The sequence below is a fragment of the Haliotis rufescens genome, unplaced genomic scaffold (genome assembly GCF_023055435.1).
Source record: "Haliotis rufescens isolate VD_foot unplaced genomic scaffold, xgHalRufe1.0.p SCAF_10, whole genome shotgun sequence".
In the NCBI taxonomy this organism is placed as follows: Eukaryota; Metazoa; Mollusca; class Gastropoda; order Lepetellida; family Haliotidae; genus Haliotis; species Haliotis rufescens.
Genome location: NW_025963780.1, coordinates 17105393 through 17128004, shown reverse-complemented (window position 1 = coordinate 17128004; position 22612 = coordinate 17105393). Strand labels below are relative to the sequence as shown.

The 22612-nt window shown below is 40.1% G+C and overlaps 1 protein-coding gene across 5 annotated transcripts in view; it reads right to left on the bottom strand.

The window, feature by feature from the left end:
* The window catches only part of LOC124110710 (zinc finger CCCH domain-containing protein 10-like), a 332500-nt gene that overhangs the window by 180653 nt on the left and 129235 nt on the right, over positions 1-22612 (bottom strand). Inside the window, exons 1-2 of one of the 5 annotated variants that reach the window (XM_046470051.2) lie at positions 10839-11665; positions 10498-10741 (exon numbers count right to left, since the gene is read on the bottom strand). The gene's annotated coding sequence lies outside the window, so the exon portion shown is untranslated. Of the gene's footprint in view, positions 1-10497; positions 12824-22612 lie in introns of those variants that run through there. The other 4 variants (XR_006857311.2, XR_006857310.2, XM_048387524.1 and 1 more) reach the window with 4 other exon arrangements.

The following is a 22612-nucleotide window of genomic DNA, read 5'->3' as shown; positions in this document are numbered from 1 at the left end:
CTAAGAGGTTCACACTAGGCCCATCCTGCTCTCATCACCAAGAAGTTCACGCTAGGCCCATCCTGCTCTTATCACCTAGAGGTTTACGCTAGGCGCATCCTTCTCTCATCACTAAGAGGTTCACACTAGGCCCATCCTGCTCTCATCACCAAGAAGTTCACGCTAGGCCCATCCTGCTCTCATCACCAAGAAGTCTACAATAGGCCCATCCTGCTCTTATCACCAAGAGGTTCACACTAGGCCCATCCTGCTCTCATCACCAAGATGTTCACGCTAGGCCCATCCTGCTCTTATCACCAAGAGGTTTACGCTAGGCCCATCCTGCTCTCATCACCAAGTGGTTCATGCTAGGCCAATCCTGCTCTCATCACCAAGAAGTTTACACTAGGCCCATCCTGCTCTCTTCACCAAGAGGTTCATGCTAGGCCCATCCTGCTCTCATCACCAAGAGGTTCACGCTAGGCCCATCCTGCTCTTATCACCTAGAGGTTTACGCTAGGCGCATCCTTCTCTCATCACTAAGAGGTTCACACTAGGCCCATCCTGCTCTCATCACCAAGAAGTTCACGCTAGGCCCATCCTGCTCTTATCACCTAGAGGTTTACGCTAGGCGCATCCTTCTCTCATCACTAAGAGGTTCACACTAGGCCCATCCTGCTCTCATCACCAAGAAGTTCACGCTAGGCCCATCCTGCTCTTATCACCAAGAGGTTTATGCTAGGCCCATCCTGCTCTCATCACCAAGAGGTTCACGCTAGGCCCATCCTGCTCTCATCACCAAGAGGTTCACGCTAGGCCCACCCTGCTCTCATCACCAAGAGGTTCCTGCTAGGCCCATCCTGCTCTCATCACCAAGAGGTTACTATAACCATGACCCAACATCTTAAGCTAGTGTTACAACGTTATTATGCCAATGAAAGCTCTGCCTTCATGACCAAGAGATTAACATCTATGATATCATCTGTAGGTTGATGAATGACACAGTCGTCTTTAGAAAGGTCGAGAAAAAGAAAACTTTAAGCAAATGAGTCTGACTGCAATCTACATTCTGGCTATTTAAATTTTAGGCTGTCAAACACTCAAAATATAAAGTAGAGCTCTTAAAAACAAAGGATCCTGAGAAATATATGAATAAATATACCATCAAGGAGACATCTCGGCTGAAGTATGAGATTTGCTTGTTTGCTGTCGAGCCGACCCGAGGGGACAACTTTCCTCTGTAATATCTACAACTACACCTTCTTTTTAATAAATACTCTGCACAGTTGTGAAATTTCCTTCTACTGTTTTCTTCAGAAATACACTTAAACTATCTTTCACCTAACACCTTCCACACCTTATAGGGTTAATGAATATTCAGTGATTATGATGGAGCAAAAAAGCATTAGGCCATTTCCATGAGTTTATCAACTGTTGATAGTACATTCTTCTATTTCCATAACCGAATTTGAAAACCATCTTAAGGACATTTCTTATGACGATCAGACGATCAGTCATGGAAAATGAACCGATCTGGAACGCTTCATATTCTATGAAAGGGAGTTCATCTGGTGCATAGTCGTTGACCAATTAAGGGATACTTACAAATACTTGCGCATTTACTCAATATAAGAACAAAAACTAGTGCTTCAAATAGTTACTTCCATATCATAAACATCCGAATACCTTAAAGGTGATGTTGATGTAGGTATCATGATATAACATTTATACTAAGTTTTCCTACAATAATTAGATCCACATCAAGTGCTTTTATGAGTTATCATGATGTATAAATATTACACCATGATAACTCATAAAAGCACTTGATGTGGATCTAATTATTATAGGAAAACTTAGTATAAATGTTATATCATGATATATGTCTGGGTTTAGGGTGTCATGATCAATAAATAAAACATTGATGTATTGCAACTTTCTGTGGGTTGATGACAAGATCAATTAAACTATCAATGTATTGCAATTGTCCATGGGTCAGTTACAAGATCAATTATTGACACATTGCAATCAAGGAGTTGACATCGATACCAAAATACAATATCAGATTCAAATATGAAGTTAAATGTAGAAAACTAGAACCTCAAACTCACCAGAATTAGAAAGACGTAATGGTGGACATTTTTAAGTGGGATTGGAATTCTGTGAGCAACTTTAGAGATACCCTAGCTGGGACCAGATTCAAACATCTTTAACAAAGTGTGATCATCATTGGTGGAACAAGAATGTGAAGCTTCAGCTTCAATGTGAGACAAACACTTAGTCAATGAAAACATTTCTTTAAAATAGTTTTTTTTCTTCGTAAGAGCCTTTCCTCTTATCAAGGAAACAAGACTTGGTTTAGTTTGATCTAGACTTGCCTAGGCTTTTAGTAAAAGAAAAAAAAGAAAATATATATATATAAATTCCACAGTCATGGTGCAGGACTATTTCAATGTTTTAGTGGTCTTCGACAAGTATACATGACATAAGCTCACTTGGTTTTCAGTCAAAGGGAGCTAAAAATATAGAACAAATGCCTCTAGTAGTTACACTAGACAGTTTTACTCAAATATAGCAGTGCCTGTGATGAAGGAGCTTGTCATCTCAACTACCAGTAAAAAAAGGCTTCTGCATGACCATTGTGATCCCAGAGTTCTTATGCTTGAGTACGCTGTCAGGTTCATTCGAATATCGTGTTATTTTGGGTTGCAGCTTTTACTAGATATATTTAAAAATAAGAATAACCATAAGCGCTTTAGTGTGTTGCCGGATATTTTTTACATATGGAACAGTTTGACCATTCACACCCTAGCCTTCCTGCGGTCTTGCTCTTTTGTTTGTGAAAACATTAAGTTGACATATAAAAATTAATCTACAAGAAATATGGCTTTTCACAAAGCATGGCATTTATGATATATGTATATATTCTTTGACAACTGTGATTTGTTTCAAGGTGTGTATAGTAGTAGTCTGATTATGGTCAGTTTGTGTAACTTGCTAATGTGTTCACACACAATGTTGCTGAAGTTTATTTAAACAATATTGAATGAAATTTTGAATAAAATAGATTACATACATAATTCAAGATATACAATGAACTCTTTGTAGCCAGATAGCGTAATAGACCAGTGAAGATCCGGGAAGAGACTAGGTCTTCAGTAACCCATACTTGCTGTAAGAAGCAATTATGCTTGTCATAAGATGCGATCACCGGGATCGGATGGTCAGGAACGCTGACTTGGTTGATTCATGACATTGTATCCCAATTGCGCACATCGATGCATGTCAACCACTGGATTGTCTAGTCCAGACTTGATTATTTACAGACCGCATCATATAGCTGGAATACTGCTGAGTGCAGGATTAAACAACAAACAAACAAACAAGTAAACAAAATCATGTAACAACAGGATTAAATTACATACTTCAGTTCAGATTTGTTGACATGATATTTCCGTTGTTACATGCTCATGGTAATGCCATTGTTTTTGAGAAGAAAACAAAACAAAACTCAGCTGTATACAGTGCTAACAATACTTAAGGAAATATGATAAGTTTATCATGAAAGCATCTGTAAATAATGTACAAAGCTATGAGTACAACATTAATTAATTGCCATGTTCGACTTTATTTATAGGTGTGCTGCTGCTCAATATCAGCTTTCAAGCGTTCAGCATTCAGAAACCATTTCTGCTGAATACTAATCTGCTTGGGTTAAATAATACACGAAGTCGACACATTATCACTTTACACAAACATTAGATAATTAATCACTGTTGGACTGTCCTTGTAAGTCATATGCTATGTACTCAATTCCAACATAACAAAATTACCAAACCAATGTCGCTGAGTATCACTTCCTTGGTACCACATACACAACAGAAAACATAATCACTTAATTCTGAGCCAAAATATCTCTTACACATTAAATATTAAGTTTTCATCCCCACACTTCTTACAAATGTACACAAATTGCTGAACAAATATATTTAAATAGAAATTTTGGAAGAAAATCTAATAATATATTTATTATGGCTTAACAAAAAGGTCACTGCACTAACTGAAATATTTAAAGGAGGTATCTAGTTCACTCAAAACAAGCAATTTACCGGCAATAAACGTATCTAGGAATCTCTGTAATATATGTAAAAGTTATGCAAATATTCTTGCGATATGCATCTGGATTGGAATCTTGTAATCTCTGACCTATACTATAAGCAGTCCTAATGACTATGCTTTCTGACAACTATTAAGTCACTCAAAATACCGTAGTACAGACACATTCTTTAATCAAACTGTACTAATGTCATTTTAACAAGTAACTTTCAATTCATGAGTATAGTTGAACATTGAATTGGTGATCGTCAATCAATAATGTCTGGCTATGTTGGAAGTCAATGCTAAAACTGCTCCATAAATGGTAACAATCTGTTAATCTAAATAGACCTTAAAATATTATTTTGATTGAAACATCATAAAAAGTCTTCATCAACAATCTATTACTATTCTTTACTAGCCATATTTCTTGATAGAGAATATCAGCTCACACAGCTCAGTCTTTATGAAATAAAATAGCTTCAGAATATGGCCTTGTGAAACTCCAGTATGAATCTATAAAATAAAGAAACAACCACCTTCCGCTGATGAGTTTGTGTCAAACATATTCTAATTGCCTGTGAAGCAGTGCCCGTCTATCTGCCAGAACAACACTTGGACCATATATCCCTCTGTCAGAGCAATCATGTGTATGAGATTTTCAATTTACAATTTACGTACCAATTCCCTTCTTCCCATATGTACCTCCATACATTATAAATCCTCAGATTCAAGTCATAAAGATTATTTTACAGGTCTTCACTCACTTCGCCTATATATCAAACCATAACCTTCAAGATTTCTGCTTCCTAACAATACCCTATTATAGATCACATATCAATAATTTATCAGAGTATGAGATTGATTTACTGTCTCAATAGTATAATGCATAAACCCATGGAGGCTGGAATGCCTAGTCCATGCAATTAATGCGGCATCGGAGGACAATATGTGTATCTGGATGATGGAGGACCATGAACACAGACTTGTCATCTCTAACAGCTGAATAGGGGAATATGGGTAGCCCCGTGGTCTAAAGCTCCACAATTCCCTGTGCATTCCATGGCCTGCTAGGATGCCTTCAACAAAGGATCGATTACCAGATTTGCGCTAATTATGATCCCAGGTTTGTAAACCACACCATGTTCACATGTACATACCCGTGAAGATCCGGTTAGAATAGGTCTTCAGTAACCCATGCCTGTTGTAAGAGGTAACTATGCTTGTCGTAAGAGGCGACTAATGGGATTGGGTGGTCAGACTCGCTGACTTGGTTGATGCATGTCATCGTATTCCAATTGCGTTGTATCGATGCTCATGATGTCAATCTCAGGATTGTCTGGTCAAGACTTGATTATTTACAGACTGTTGTCATGTAGCTGGAATATTGCTGATTGCCTCGTTAAACAACAAACAAACAAAAGGGATGGGTGGCCCGTTGTCTGAGTCGCTGCTATTTTTCTGTACAGAGTTGTTTCCTTTAGCATTCTAGAACTCAAAGATCAAAATTCAAGTCTGATCCTGGTAAAGATTTATAGTTGTCGGCAACTTCTCTGTGCGCAAGGTGACATCAAAGTGGGTAAAAGTGTACAACCTGGATGACTTTGTTCAGGCTTTCCTTCCTTATTAAGCAAGACATGCTGTGATATAGCTGAAATACTGCCCAAAGAGGTGTTAAATCCAACTTACTCCATACAATATTCATACCCCTACCATAATCCAGCTGCTTACATGGGAGTGGATACGGCCTGACTGAACTATCACTGTGTCTATATCATCCACATGAACATGTCAACACTGAATTAATGTAGGAATAACAGCAATAGAGTGATTAGATATGTTTAACATTAATATATTATGATCCACTAATTAGCCTTCTGTATTCCCTCGAGGGATTCATGCACATAAATATTTTACCACACTAAAGCAAATGTTTATAAAACAGCAAACAGGGAACAGCAAGCAGCCAAGCTCAGATATGTGCACAGCCGTAGAAATTAACCTAAACAGTTTGCTAGCCCAAACAGCCATATATCACTGAAAAGCCTTCAAGTTCAACCGGCCATCCAGATGCCTCTATCATGGATGGATTGACTGTAGCTGGGGCGTAAGTTTATCCCTGCATATGTGTATCAGGGACATATTTCCTGTGAGCAATCTGACAACTGGGGGTACCCAGGCACTTATGGTCAAAGGCACCACCAACAAATCATGTCTAATGTCATACAACAGGAAATAAAACAAATTGCTTGACAGTCCGCTATGGTGTACAAGCAGGCAAAGTGTCCAGAAGAATGTAGTAAAAAGATCACTCCTGCCACAGAAGTACAGCGTGATGTGAGTGAGTGGGTGAGTGAGTGAGTGAGTGAGTGACTTTTAATGCCGCTGGGAACAGTATTTCAACCATATTAAAACATTTGATCGCGGGTTCGACTCTTGGTTGACCCCGGTTTGTCAGTATCATACCTTTCTGTATTGATTACATCTTAGACCAGCATTACTTTGGGATTTCCTCCCACATAAACCTGGCACCCAATGATAGAACTGAAAGACATATAACTGATATAACTGACAAACCAATGGTCGATGGTGTTAACATGTAGAGTTTCACCACATATATTGTAGTACTTGCACACATCTAGGTCACATCCAATACTTGTCTCAATATCAACACTTGTCGCTAACTGATGTTCATTGGTTAACAGTGTTTAATGCTTTGAATTTAAACTATCATTCCAAATACAGTAGGTTTCTTTGAATAACAATTTTACTGATTGGACACAGCCATAGTAATACAACCATAACATATACATGAATCAGATGCGTCACACATATTTTCTTCAGCGGTTTTGATCTTCGTCTAGTTCCAATAAGGTAAATACCGTTATCGCCAATACCACAACATAAACGTAATTCAGCCGAAAACGGTGATATAAGTGATACAGTTTCCAATCCAGATCAACACCACTGAGGACACAAATTAAATCCATCTTGTTTTGTCTAAATCCACCAAATCACCATGAAGCCGTATGAAAATATTGGTTCTTTTCCCCCACTACCTTACACTGCTGTTGTTCGGTGATTCAAGCATCCTGCGAGAGTTCTATCAAACGGAACCACCGAGTCAGACCAAGCCGAGGATTCTTGTTAAACGTCTCTGTCACATGCATGGTCTGTCACCAGCATCTGGATGGACCAGAGCTGAAGAGAGTGATGGTCCCAACCCACAATCAGGATCCTGGACCCATCCATCACACCCAATCAGAATTGATTTGGTCATGCAAAATGATTATTGATCAGATAACGCCACACTGGTTCGACATAAACATGTGTCTTGTAAATGACAGGAAAGAAAAAATACATTGACATAAGCATGTTGTATTCAGCTAATGATCTACAATAACAAAGCACTTTGGTCCAGTGGGGAGCAAGCAAATAGTGTTTGCCACTGTTGAGTGGTTACTTTGTGTCTGTGTTAAGCCCCAAATGGCCAGTAGTCATATCTGTAATGAATTGCTTTCACGATTTTCATCGTTCAAGAATCCTATTAAAAAGTAACAATAGCTGTTGAAAGACCTTCAGTAATAATGAATACTTGGTTCATTAAGAAGGCAAATTATCAATAGGAAAAACACCTCCAGTAATCAGCTCAAATCCATTCTAACAAATCTCCTTGTCCCAGATATCTGTCAAACAGATAAGAGGCTACTTAGTAGCTGTGTCAACTGTGAGCATCAATCAGCTGATCAACTCTCCACTCACGGCCTGTCAACACAATGTGACCGTGAACATTTTTTAAATATCTGGTCCATAACGTCCCATGAGTGTTGTAGAAGGGAGACAAAACTCAGGACCAAGTGTCCAAAACGCAGAGGTTGGGTACAAATGAAACATTGTGATGTTTTAGGTAAAACTATAATCCAATGCATGTTGAAATAGGGAGTTAAAGTCAGGACCATGTGTCTGAAACAGAGACATGCGAAGATCCAGGATAGAATTGGTCTCCAGCAACCCATGCTTGTCTACAGAGGCCACTAACAGGATCGGGTGGACAGGCTCATTGACATGGTTGATTCATGTTATCGTACCCCAAGTGCGTAGACCAATGCTCATGATATGAATCAGTGGATTGTGTGGTCCAGACTCGATTATTTACAGACCAGCAGTTGAGTGCAGCATTAAACAACAAACAAACAAAAACATAGATGGTCAAGGACCTGACTTCACACATCACAGCATGATGTGGGCTACTTACATCCCAATTTGACTAGAGGCATTATCGTGCAAGATATTGTATGATACACAAGAAATAGCAACACTGTCAACATGGCTAATGAATACAGTTAAAGGTAGGGATGTCATTGAGTGGAAATTTTAGTATTTATATATCGACTCAAAAGTATCCCGATATATCAATTAATACTAAAATCCATTATTCTGTTTGTGAATAGATAACTTACCTATGTAGACCTACAGTTAAATAATGCAAGGCTAATTAAGAACAAGGCTGATCCATTAAATATTAAAAGTGGATTTTTTTTGTCTTTTCATAGGTTATAGTAACCTTAATAAATATAAAAATGTCTGTGGTAGTGAATCATTAATCTAGTATCTATCTCCATAAATCTGTATCGATACATCATGTATATTACCATGACATCCCAAGTTAAAGGCACCCTTGGGGCTAGTAGAGATCCAGACATGTACCTTGTAAGATCTGTCTTCACAGCCGTTGATTCAGTCTGTTCTTATTCGTACTGTTGTTATTGATTTGACTGTTTTGTTTCCCATGTCTGCTTACGTAATACAATACCAATATTAACTCATTAAAAATACATCAGAAAACTTGTTTGGCAATTAGAAACATAAATAAGTGACTGTCGGTTTCTTTTGATGGACTTTTAAGCCCATTCTTTGGGGAGGCAAGTCTAAATCAACATTTGTAACATTCAGAATATACAATCAGTCCAGGTATATCAGACAGTCATACAGTTATAGCTTGTGAGCAGAGAGTTTTGTTGAGTTGCAACATTCATGGCAACCTGTAAATAATCAAGTGTGGACGAGACATAGAAGTGACTGACAGCATGAGCAGTTATCTAAGATAACATATTGCAAACAACCGATGCCATTTTAGTTGACACTCCTGAAAAATATTTGGTGAAGATCCCCAAGTAGTGGAAAATAATATTTTTGATCAACAGCAAATTTCAGAGACAACAAGTTGAATATTTACCTTTTTGGAGTTTGTTAAATCTGGACTCAAAGAAGGTGATAATGATAATTTCAAGACTGATGTGTCCTAACTAAGAGAAATATTTCAGCTTGTTAACGCAGGCACAAATAACACATGACATTAGACTCACAATACAGATATTCCACCTACAGAGACTCAAAAGAAAGCTCTTTCATCATCGGAACATTAAACTGTTGCATGTGGATGTACTTAAAATAATGATTAAAAAAGGTAATAAAACTCTGTCTTTTAATCATATTAGTTTAAAAGAGTCATTCAAGGCCACTTAACGTTTTGTCACTAGGTCATGTGGTCAAGGAAAATGAACTGATTTAATACTTCCTGTTCAGATGGGGTTTCAAAGGATTCATTTACATGAATTATTACATAGCTGTTGAAGCAGTGGTCCCAGTCATGAGAAAAATGTGAGTCTGCCAAGATTTTAATACTATAGCACCAACCTCTGGACCAACCTTCTGTAGAGTAGAAACATAAGACTGTATACAATTTAACTGAATGTGTGAAACCAAAATGAACAGCTATAGGGCCAAACATTAATTTCATTGCCCAGACTGACAATTCCAATGCTAGTTATGATCAATCAAAACACAGTACAACTGATAATAGCATTCACATCAAACGCTATCATAGCACTGAACACTTCACACAGTACCTGTACAGTCTTGAGAACACAGGTCTGTGACTTGTGCCACATGCTAATGGGGCTGGTACCACTTGAATCCAGCAGCTTATTGGATCAAAAGATAACTGACCATGCCAAAGTACATCTCAAATTGATCAAATTACTCCAGAACAAATGACAAGAGTGATTGATTGTGTATAACTCATGCGTAGGCTTGACAGTGGTCTTGCTCAGCCCTCACTGGTAAGACAGATAGACTCTGAGGTCATGATCAAAGCTTACATAAATCCCCCAAACAGACCCTAACACAACCCCAAGTCTCCAGTCAATTTATCACAATTGTATTATCAGAACTTACATGACAGAATTGATCTACCCTAACAGTCCCATACTGGCTCTGGTGATAGGCCATGCTAACGAGCTATGAGCAGGCTTGATGTGGCTCCACACAGCGGTAGGAAGCGAGCGAGCGAGCGAGCGAGTGTACACATGGAAAATAAAAACAGGAGGGATGTAAACAATAGGAAAAACCGCCGAATGTACTCACCAACTGACAGTTGTCCACTTTGCAGTCCGAGCTCTGGCCACACTAACACATTCACTGACTTAGTCCGACAATTTCCGACAACAGACCACAATCCTACAATCCCTGGTCGGAGAAGGAAGTCAAGTCACCTTCCGGAGTCCGTCTGCTCGAGTTGAGTCTGTCTGCCCGACAACACAGGCGGATGATCTCTATGGAAATCTGTGGCAGTGTTTTTCTTGATGCTACATTATCCAGATGTCTTCTCCTGAAAAGATCACAAGTTATGGAGCAATTCTCCTTGGCAGACAGTAGAAATTAACGAACACTGCAGCATAACATCCAGCGTTCACATCATTACTCACAGCACATGGTCCGTGACCTCTGACCCACAACACTGTGTGCAGAATTACAACACTGGTAATAACTGACCCCCTGTCCCCTCCAAGTGTAAATGAGCAAGATTAGGTGGTGAATGGAACACCTCTCTCAAACTGGACCAGTCCACTGACAAAAGGGGGTGACAGAAGATGGCAACCCCAGCTTAGGCAGGAGGCTATGAAATCTTTTCCCTCGATATAACACAAAATATAAACGGTTATAAAAACTGTAGTACTACTTTGCTAAATACATTTTTCAGGCTGACACAATAGTAAGACAGAGCAAAATAGTTTACCAAAATTTGAATTCATGAAAATATTTACAAAACAATGTGTGTTAAAGTGAGGGCGTCACAAGGCATGTCTCACCTGGGGCAGGTTTGTTTCCTATGATGATTGACAAGAAATTAGTCATAAAGTTACCAAATGCAGACCTTGTTAAGCTATTTCTATCATCTTCCATCAAAATACTTAAAGGTACACTGGCCACCATTGCTTGTGATAATCTTGGCACCATGTTTTTCTTTAATAAGTCAGACAAAAATAGCTGTAATCTGTATTGAAGCACTATTAGAATTTATCTCATAATGGCACCACCCTGGGATGTGTCAGGACCAGTATTACAGTCAAGATAATTTCAGTATCATGTTTCCAAACTGACTAGCTGACCCATATTACTCCACAACCATTGTGTGTCAAGCAAGAATCGAAAATTGTATGAGAAATGAGACAATGATAGTTACATTTCCCAATAAAGGTGCATTTCAAACATTGTAACTAAGAGTTGAAATACGGACTATTTTTTCTCTCACAGCTTTGAGGCATACAATTATTTTCTCTGAAAGGAGAAAGCAAACAAGATATTTTGCAGCACATCCAGTGAGCAATCATAAGGTCAATGACACTATATTCATATCCCATATTCATGCGTGAAGTGTCACAGTGATATATTTACCTAGTAGGTAAAATACTGAGTTTTCAAGTTTGAGGTTTCATACATAAATTTGATAAGTGTAAATTTCATGATAGTCTGAGGTTTCAAATTCGAAAAAAATTACAGGTATCAAATTGGCATTTAAAAATTAAGCAGTTACATATTCACTTCACATTGGAAAAGAGCAGTTGAATTTCCGTTGCGCATCAATAACAGTAAACCAACATATAGACCAAAGGTACATCCGTAGTAGACTCACGAATGCCGTTTACACTGATAGGGACTGATAGAGACATATCTTCTACCTTTGATGTATATAATCATACAAAACTCTTTGTAAAACTGACCTGATCCTATTGCAATTACCCTCTCAAAGAATATATTATGTAATCATGTTTCTCAGTCAGTTTGAAAGGGGTGGATAATAAACTGATATTGCTTTACATATCCAAACAAGCTAGGCCCTGTTTGCCATCATCGGTACGTGGAGATTGTCCTGCATGAAAATAACTAAAGCAACAAAACCCTTTCCATCTCCAATAGAAATCTCTGCATAAAGCAGAGTCAAAAGTATCATTCTGACTATATCATGAGCATGTGTTTATGAATCACTATCAAATAAACAATGAATTGACGATATTTCAGTCTTTTAGGTTTATCAGAGAAAAGAATCTTGGTTACATGATGTGAATGTACGGTTTTCACAGTTGTGGAGAAACACTGGTACAAAGACATTCAGTTGTACCGGTATATCCAAATTAGATGTGTTCTTCGTCAAAACAATATGAAATGGTGAAAGTGAACCTTTTACACACAATAAATGCAAACATCTGTATCCAAAAAAATGAGCAAGCGGTAGACTAATGCTTAGTACCTGAAAATATTTAATTTGGATAGAGAGAAGCAACTGCATTTCAATTGAAAAGGAGCCCGAGTTAGATGTGAGAAAAACTCAAAGTGATGCAAGTTGCAGATAAACAGCCAGTTGTTTAGAACTCAAAGGCATGATTTTTTTGATTTTTTTTTGTTTGCTTGTTGTTTTACGCTGCACTCAACAATATCCCAGCTATATGATGGCGGTCTGTAAATAATTGGGTCTGGACCAGACAATCCAGTGATGGACATCATGAGCATCGATCCGAGCAATTGGGACCGAGGACATGCATCAACCAAGCCAGCGAGCCTGACCACCTGATCCCGTTAGTGGCCTTTTACAACAAGCATAGTCGCCTTTTACGGCAAGCATGGGTTGCTGAAGACCTATTCTACCCCAGATCTTCAGGGATATGGTGATACAGTGTCGTATCCCAATACAAGACCCAACATATAATACATATATTGACAACACCTGTATCCAATACATCTGATACATTGCACTGCTAGTTGTATTGGTGTAAAAACATGTGAAAGATAACAGAAACTGTTTAACAACCAGGTAATGCAGATTCTCTAATATTTCCTGGTTGGCAACAAATAACATAAAACATTCACAATGACCTCTAGCTTATAACTTTCTGCCCCACAATATCTCATCTTTGATCTCTGAAATTTAAAACAAATGCTTCAGGGTTGTGATTCACCTGCAAAATTAAAGAATATCATCTTATGAAAAAAAAAGAACTGTATCGGAATACAAATCATATTCCACCCATAGCACATGTATCGTATCATGACCCCTCTGGGTTTGACTATTTTAGAAATAAAAGAAACTTCTATATAATCAGATCTGGCTTTTTCTACGTTTTTTTGTTTACAGGTCAATAGACGAGAGAAATATAGAAAAGAATTTTCGGATTAGTTTTTCATATTTCAAAAGTTATTTGAATTTTTTTTCTATTTGGTCGATGTTAGCAAAGCTTATCATGCTAATTAATCTTGTTTGGTTGTTTGTTGCAATAGTTGAGCAATATCACAGCAACATGAAAATGAAAATATGTCCAGTGGTTGATATCATGAGCAACTCCCCAATGCTTAGTGGTACAACGACATGCAATCAAACCAAGTCACAGAACCCCTCTTACAACAACCAGTCCATCAAAGAATCAACTATAACAAACTAGTTCTAATCTTCAAGACTTTCAACAATGCAGCTCCAGCATATCTGTCCAATCTTGTACAGAAGTACCAGCCATCACGTCCCCTCAAGTCATCAGCCAACTCATGGCGAGGACTGTACCTTCATGTACTAAGACATTTGGCGATCGGTCATGTCAAGCTGCAGGACCTTCCCTCTGGAACAAACTCCCACATGGTGTAAGATCAGCTGCAGAACTATGTACTTTCAAATCCAGATTGAAGACACATCTATTCAATGAAGCATGTCCACACAAGTGTTGTTTTTTTTCAGATATGTTCAGACGCAACAGTGTTTTGAGCAGTTGTATGAACTGGATACTAGAGCAATATAACTCCCTATATATATTACAAGCACAGACCACCCTCCTACCTATGCTAACCCAAATCCCTGATTCTCTCCAACATTATCAGTTGTCCATACCATGCTGGTGGCCTTACCATGTGGTAGATGTTCACCAACAGCATCACTTTGAACTTTCCTCCTGCAATAAGCCATGATGTAATTTAAATACTATTTAAAGTGGCATGAAACCTAACTCAATCACTCACTTACCACTTACGACCTTTAAGCTTCTAAGAATTCAGAATTGATCCCAACCTTCACTTATAAGCCTTGGTCCAGGTAAAACAATTCTTGATCACATGAACAATTTGTGTCTGTGGGAGGGGCACACCAGTGTGGCTTATCGGTAAGTTTTCTGATTCAGTAGCCCGCGTTGAAGACCTAATGAACCAACAGGCGCAAAGACTAACAGACAAATGCAATGTTCCAACACATATCACCCCACACTTTTTTAGAACTAAAAATTACTGAACTCTTAAAACATGCACATGGACAAAATCTGCCACCATAAGAAATCAATAGCATACAGTCATTAAACACACTTCATAATGGAGTCGTAATCTCGAAGAAAAACAAGATTTTCAAAAAAACACTCGTTAGCTGTTGCAATGTGTGTTATAATGGCTGGAAAGCTAGAAAGATCAATGGCTTTTCTTTCTGAAATTTGACAATGCCTTCAAGGTTTTGCCGCCATTTCTTTCGATTTTCCTGTTTTCTGGCAGACTCCTTGTTGCGAAAGGATCAATCGGTCTTTCAGGTTCCATACTGAAAGTACTGTTCATGTGGCAAGAACAGTATCTAAATTTAATGACTGTCACATTTGACAAAAGTTGACGGTGCACACATGAGCCAGGAATATTGAACATGGGGTAATAGACACCAGCAAGAAAGATCAATTTCCAAACAGTAACACCAAACTAGTATCTTGACATGAAATTCCTCTCAGGATGTATGAGATGTTACAGCATTGATTTCTGACGACACTTATACATGATCGTACATTTCACAGGAAACGCTACATGACCTTTGGGTGCTTTGATAGACTTCAGACAAATCATCTTGGAATTCTGCTGATAAGCATTGTCAGGAAAAGTCAAATTGCGTTTCATCAAATATTTTCTGAAACAAAAAACGCACATTTGAAATGATGGGTCAAAATTCACTATTGTATTGATGGATACATAGGATGTGATACAATACATAGGATGTGATACAATACATAGGATGTGATACAATACATAGGATGTGATACAATACATAGGATGCGATACAATACAAAGGATGCGATACAATACATAGGATGTGATACAATACAAAGGATGCGATACAATACATAGGATGCGATACAATACAAAGGATGCGATACAATACATAGGATGCGATACAATACATAGGATGCGATACAATACATAGGATGCGATACAATACATAGGATGTGATACAATACATAGGATGCGATACAATACATAGGATGTGATACAATACATAGGATGCGATACAATACATAGGATGCGATACAATACATAGGATGCGATACAATACATAGGATGCGATACAATACATAGGATGTGATACAATACATAGGATGCGATACAATACATAGGATGCGATACAATACAAAGGATGCCTACCCTTGTATCAATACATATCTTAATTCTGTATCAATTTTCAAAAGAAATATTTTCATTTGCAATAACCTGGTCTGACAATTGCTCTGGCTTAGATTCACCTTACTGCCTATCACAAAACATAATCTTAAAATCTGATTACATAGTACTATAACATTTGGACAAGCAATCTATCACAAGTCATGTGACTTAAACTGAATAATAGCAACTATGTCTTGTCAACAATATGTCAATACATATGTTTCTGTGTGTTTGTTGTTTTACACCACTCTCAGAAATATTCCACCTACATGACAGCAGTCTGTAAATCAGACCAGACAATCCAGTGATTGATATTGTGAGCATCAAGCCTGACCATCCGTTCCATTTTGTGACCTCTTACGACAAACATTGGTTGCTGGGGGCCTATTCTAACCCAGACGGGCTTTCCTGAGTGTGTGTGTTGTTCTTTAATATTGTGACAGTATATTTCTTACAACAAGCATAGGTTGATGGGGAACCTGTGTATGTATGTGTTTCTGCTTGTACTAGTCGGGACTAATGCCTGTTTTATAGTCTTAGCTGTGAATGTATGTGTTTCTGCTTGTACTAGTCGGGACTAATGCCTGTTTTATAGTGTGAGCTGTGAATGTATGTGTTTCTGCTTGTACTAGTCGGGACTAATGCCTGTTTAATAGTGTGAGCTGTGAATGTATGTCTTATTGCTTGTACTAGTCGGGACTAATGCCTGTTTAATAGTGTGAGCTGTGAATGTATGTGTTTCTGCTTGTACTAGTCGGGACTAATGCCTGTTTAATAGTCTTAGCTGTGAATGTATGTGTTTCTGCTTGTACTAGTCAGGACTAATGCCTGTTTAATAGTGTGAGCTGTGAATGTATGTCTTATTGCTTGTACTAGTCGGGACTAATGCCTGTTTAATAGTGTGAGCTGTGTATGTATGTGTTTCTGCTTGTACTAGTCAGGACTAATGCCTGTTTAATAGTGTGAGCTGTGAATGTATGTCTTATTGCTTGTACTAGTCGGGACTAATGCCTGTTTAATAGTGTGAGCTGTGAATGTATGTGTTTCTGCTTGTACTAGTCGGGACTAATGCCTGTTTAATAGTCTTAGCTGTGAATGTATGTGTTTCTGCTTGTACTAGTCAGGACTAATGCCTGTTTAATAGTGTGAGCTGTGAATGTATGTCTTATTGCTTGTACTAGTCGGGACTAATGCCTGTTTAATAGTCTTAGCTGTGAATGTATGTGTTTCTGCTTGTACTAGTCGGGACTAATGCCTGTTTAATAGTGTTAGCTGTGAATGTATGTGTTTCTGCTTGTACTAGTCGGGACTAATGCCTGTTAAATAGTCTTAGCTGTGAATGTATGTGTTTCTGCTTGTACTAGTCGGGACTAATGCCTGTTTAATAGTGTGAGCTGTGAATGTATGTGTTTCTGCTTGTACTAGTCGGGACTAATTAGGAGATAAACATACAGTGTTTTCAATGTAGAGCTAGGTTACCTGTAGATTTAACCCCGCTAAATTGAATTTGGAACCGAACGCGCAGTGAGAGGTTTCAAATGTTAAATTTAGTGCGGTTAAATCTACAGGTAACCTAGCTCTACATTGAAAACACAGTATGTTTATCTCCATTCTACCATGACAAAATAAAACGCGAACACTTTGGTGTTAGCAAATATACTGAGTGAAGCGGCATCGGTTGAGTCCAGTGTTTTGAGTGGGTTATCGATCTGAATTACGGAATCACCAAACAAAATATGGTGCTGTATATACTCAAGCAGTTTGTTTACTCCGTAATACTTCACTCGAATATATGACAGGCATCGAAAGCATATAAGCACGGCAACTTGGTAAGGTAACACGAGGTGGGCATTCATAAAGAAAACAAAGCAAGCTTTGCAAGGCTTTCGCAATACATTGCACGTCACCATTTTAACGTCATTTCGCTCATTGTGACCCAAAAGATATGACATCACAGTCGTATGTAGAAAAGCGCCAAAATTTCAAGCTCTCTGTTGTCTCCAAAATGTAAATACATTCCCTTTGTTGATTTCTGTCGTGTTTTTCTGCACGAAATGTATTGCCACACATCCTTTGAATATTGTAGTAACCGCATCTGTGCATTTTGTAACCTGTAATTGTAGATATAGTTATTTAAATATGCCTACTGACAATGACTGAAAATAGTACTATTCTATGAATATTAGCTTCCGCGGTGATGCGGGCGTCAAACCAGCTGTTTCAATCAGAGGGGGTTTATTGTGATTTAATAGCCTCTGATTGACCAATCAGAATCGAGTAAATTCCAAATTCATGGTAGAATGCCTGTTTAATAGTGTGAGCTGTGAATGTATGTGTTTCTGCTTGTACTAGTCGGGACTAATGCCTGTTTTATAGTGTGAGCTGTGAATGTATGTGTTTCTGCTTGTACTAGTCGGGACTAATGCCTGTTTTATAGTGTTAGCTGTGAATGTATGTGTTTCTGCTTGTACTTGTCGGGACTAATGCCTGTTTTATAGTGTGAGCTGTGAATGTATGTGTTTCTGCTTGTACTAGTCGGGACTAATACCTGTTTTATAGTGTGAGCTGTGAATGTATGTGTTTCTGCTTGTACTAGTCGGGACTAATGCCTGTTTAATAGTCTTAGCTGTGAATGTATGTGTTTCTGCTTGTACTAGTCGGGACTAATGCCGGTTTTATAGTGTTAGCTGTGAATGTATGTGTTTCTGCTTGTACTAGTCGGGACTAATGCCTGTTTTATAGTGTGAGCTGTGAATGTATGTGTTTCTGCTTGTACTAGTCGGGACTAATGCCTGTTTTATAGTGTGAGCTGTGAATGTATGTGTTTCTGCTTGTACTTGTCGGGACTAATGTCTGATTAATAGTGTTAGCTGTGAATGTATGTGTTTCTGCTTGTACTAGACGGGACTAATGCCTGTTTAATAGTGTGAGCTGTGAATGTATGTGTTTCCACAAGTACTATAGTCGGGACTAATGCCTGTTTTATAGTGTTAGCTCACTGAGATACCACGCCGCAGCTTGACATGGTTACCCTACTCAGACACAGTATGCTATCCTCGAGCCAACTAGTAATGTCTTTTAACATCTTTTGGTATGACACGGCCACGGATCAAACCACTGACCTTCCAATCTCGGGGCAGACGCTCTATCCACGAGACCATGGAGGCGGTCTAATGCATCATAACAGTCTGATTTCTAACACATACTATTCTTTGGTAGTCTTTACATTGCATCCATTTCTGATAGCAATTTCTACTAATTCTTAGTTGACACAAGCCCCTGAGTTCGGCCTTTCTTAAATATCCATAACATTCTTTCAAGAAGAGCAATAAATAGCTATATCGATATAGGTATATAGATAGCACACTGCCAACAGGAGCTGAAACAGCTGACAAACAAATAATAAATGGCATATTTGATTTTGAACCTCTAACATTTAGAGTCCTATCTAATCATTCAATTTACTCAGATTATTTGAAGAAGCTGATCCATTTTGAAACCATCTATGAAAACCCTTTTTGCTAAATTAACCACTTTCACAATAGAATTTCTGTAATATCTGTAATCTGCTCCAGAAACAAATTTATAATTGATTTGAAACACAACACCCGCTCTTGATGCTGATAGTATGTGTGGATATATATTCAGTTTTTCAAGTTCAAATGAGAGGATATCTTTATCATCAAAGATGATGATCTACTTAATAACTAATATTCATAATCTTCCACAACACATTTTTCAAGCATCTACAGACATTATGCCGTTGGAAAAAACATCCTGCAATATGATATGAAAGCTCAAATTAAACTAACATTGTTTGAAGCCATACAATGTTCTGAAGCTTGACTCGAGAGTTTCTAGGGCTTTGGCCCTGCCCTCACTGAAGGACGTGTGGTGTCTCCTTAGGCATGTGACTGAAATGTGCCTCTGTTCACCTTTCAATGAATGGGTACCCGGTAGAATGAGATGGTAATAGGAAAGTATTAAAACCTTCTAGTACTTCATAGGTAGCTTGAGTTGTATACACTCCAGGGAGCTAAGAATGAGATTGGAATACACATTGATCAGGGTAACAATTGTGCACTTTTAGCATGATATATCTAGTATGCAAAAATATACAAAAACACAAGGGTACTCAGGGGACCTATTCTGCCACGGTTACCATGGGAACACAAACACGGGTACTGGGGTCCTATTCTGCCACGGATACCATGGGAACACAAACACGGGTACTGGGGTCCTATTCTGCCACGGATACCATGGGGACACAAACACGGGTACTGGGGACGTATTCTGCCACGGATACCATGGGGACACAAACACGGGTACTGGGGACCTATTCTGCCACGGATACCATGGGAACACAAACAAGGGTACTGGGGACCTATTCTGCCACGGATACCATGGAGACACAAACACGGGTACTGGGGTCCTATTCTGCCACGGATACCATGGGGACACAAACACGGGTACTGGGGACCTATTCTGCCACGGATACCATGGGGACACAAACAAGGGTACTGGGGACCTATTCTGCCACGGAAACCATGGGGACACAAACACGGGTACTGGGGTCCTATTCTGCCACGGATACCATGGGAACACAAACACAGGTACTGGGGTCCTATTCTGCCACGGATACCATGGGAACACAAACACGGGTACTGGGGTCCTATTCTGCCACGGATACCATGGGAACACAAACACGGGTACTGGGGTCCTATTCTGCCACGGATACCATGGGGACACAAACACGGGTACTGGGGACGTATTCTGCCACGGATACCATGGGGACACAAACACGGGTACTGGGGACCTATTCTGCCACGGATACCATGGGGACACAAACAAGGGTACTGGGGACCTATTCTGCCACGGATACCATGGAGACACAAACACGGGTACTGGGGTCCTATTCTGCCACGGATACCATGGGGACACAAACACGGGTACTGGGGACGTATTCTGCCACGGATACCATGGGGACACAAACACGGGTACTGGGGACCTATTCTGCCACGGATACCATGGGGACACAAACAAGGGTACTGGGGACCTATTCTGCCACGGATACCATGGAGACACAAACACGGGTACTGGGGTCCTATTCTGCCACGGATACCATGGGGACACAAACACGGGTACTGGGGACCTATTCTGCCACGGATACCATGGGGACACAAACAAGGGTACTGGGGACCTATTCTGCCACGGAAACCATGGGGACACAAACACGGGTACTGGGGTCCTATTCTGCCACGGATACCATGGGAACACAAACACAGGTACTGGGGTCCTATTCTGCCACGGATACCATGGGGACACAAACACGGTTACTGGGGACCTATTCTGCCACGGATACCATAGGGACACAAACACGGTTACTGGTGTCGTATTCTGCCACGGATACCATGGGGACACAAACAAGGGTACTGGGGATCTATTCTGCCACGGATACCATGGGAACACAAACACGGTTACTGGGGTCCTATTCTGCCACGGATACCATGGGGACACAAACACGGGTACTGGGGACGTATTCTGCCATGGATACCATGGGAACACAAACACGGGTACTGGGGACCTATTCTGCCACGGATACCATGGGGACACAAACACGGTTACTGGGGACCTATTCTGCCACGGATACCATGGGGACACAAACAAGGGTACTGGGGATCTATTCTGCCACGGATACCATGGGAACACAAACACGGGTACTGGGGTCCTATTCTGCCACGGATACCATGGGGACACAAACACGGGTACTGGGGTCCTATTCTGCCACGGATACCATGGAGACACAAACACGGGTACTGGGGTCCTATTCTGCCACGGATACCATGGGGACACAAACACGGGTACTGGGGTCGTATTCTGCCACGGATACCATGGGGACACAAACAAGGGTACTGGGGATCTATTCTGCCACGGATACCATGGGAACACAAACACGGTTACTGGGGTCCTATTCTGCCACGGATACCATGGGGACACAAACAGGGGTACTGGGTACGTATTCTGCCACGGATACCATGGGAACACAAACACGGGTACTGGGGACCTATTCTGCCACGGATACCATGGGGACACAAACACGGTTACTGGGGACCTATTCTGCCACGGATACCATGGGGACACAAACAAGGGTACTGGGGATCTATTCTGCCACGGATACCATGGGAACACAAACACGGGTACTGGGGTCCTATTCTGCCACGGATACCATGGGGACACAAACACGGGTACTGGGGTCCTATTCTGCCACGGATACCATGGAGACACAAACACGGGTACTGGGGTCCTATTCTGCCACGGATACCATGGGGACACAAACACGGGTACTGGGGACCTATTCTGCCACGGATACCATGGGGACACAAACACGGGTACTGGGGACCTATTCTGCCACGGATACCATGGGGACACAAACACGGGTACTGGGGTCCTATTCTGCCACGGATACCATGGGAACACAAACACAGGTACTGGGGTCCTATTCTGCCACGGATACCATGGGGACACAAACACGGTTACTGGGGACCTATTCTGCCACGGATACCATGGGGACACAAACAAGGGTACTGGGGATCTATTCTGCCACGGATACCATGGGAACACAAACACGGGTACTGGGGTCCTATTCTGCCACGGATACCATGGGGACACAAACACGGTTACTGGGGACCTATTCTGCCACGGATACCATAGGGACACAAACACGGGTACTGGGGACCTATTCTGCCACGGATACCAT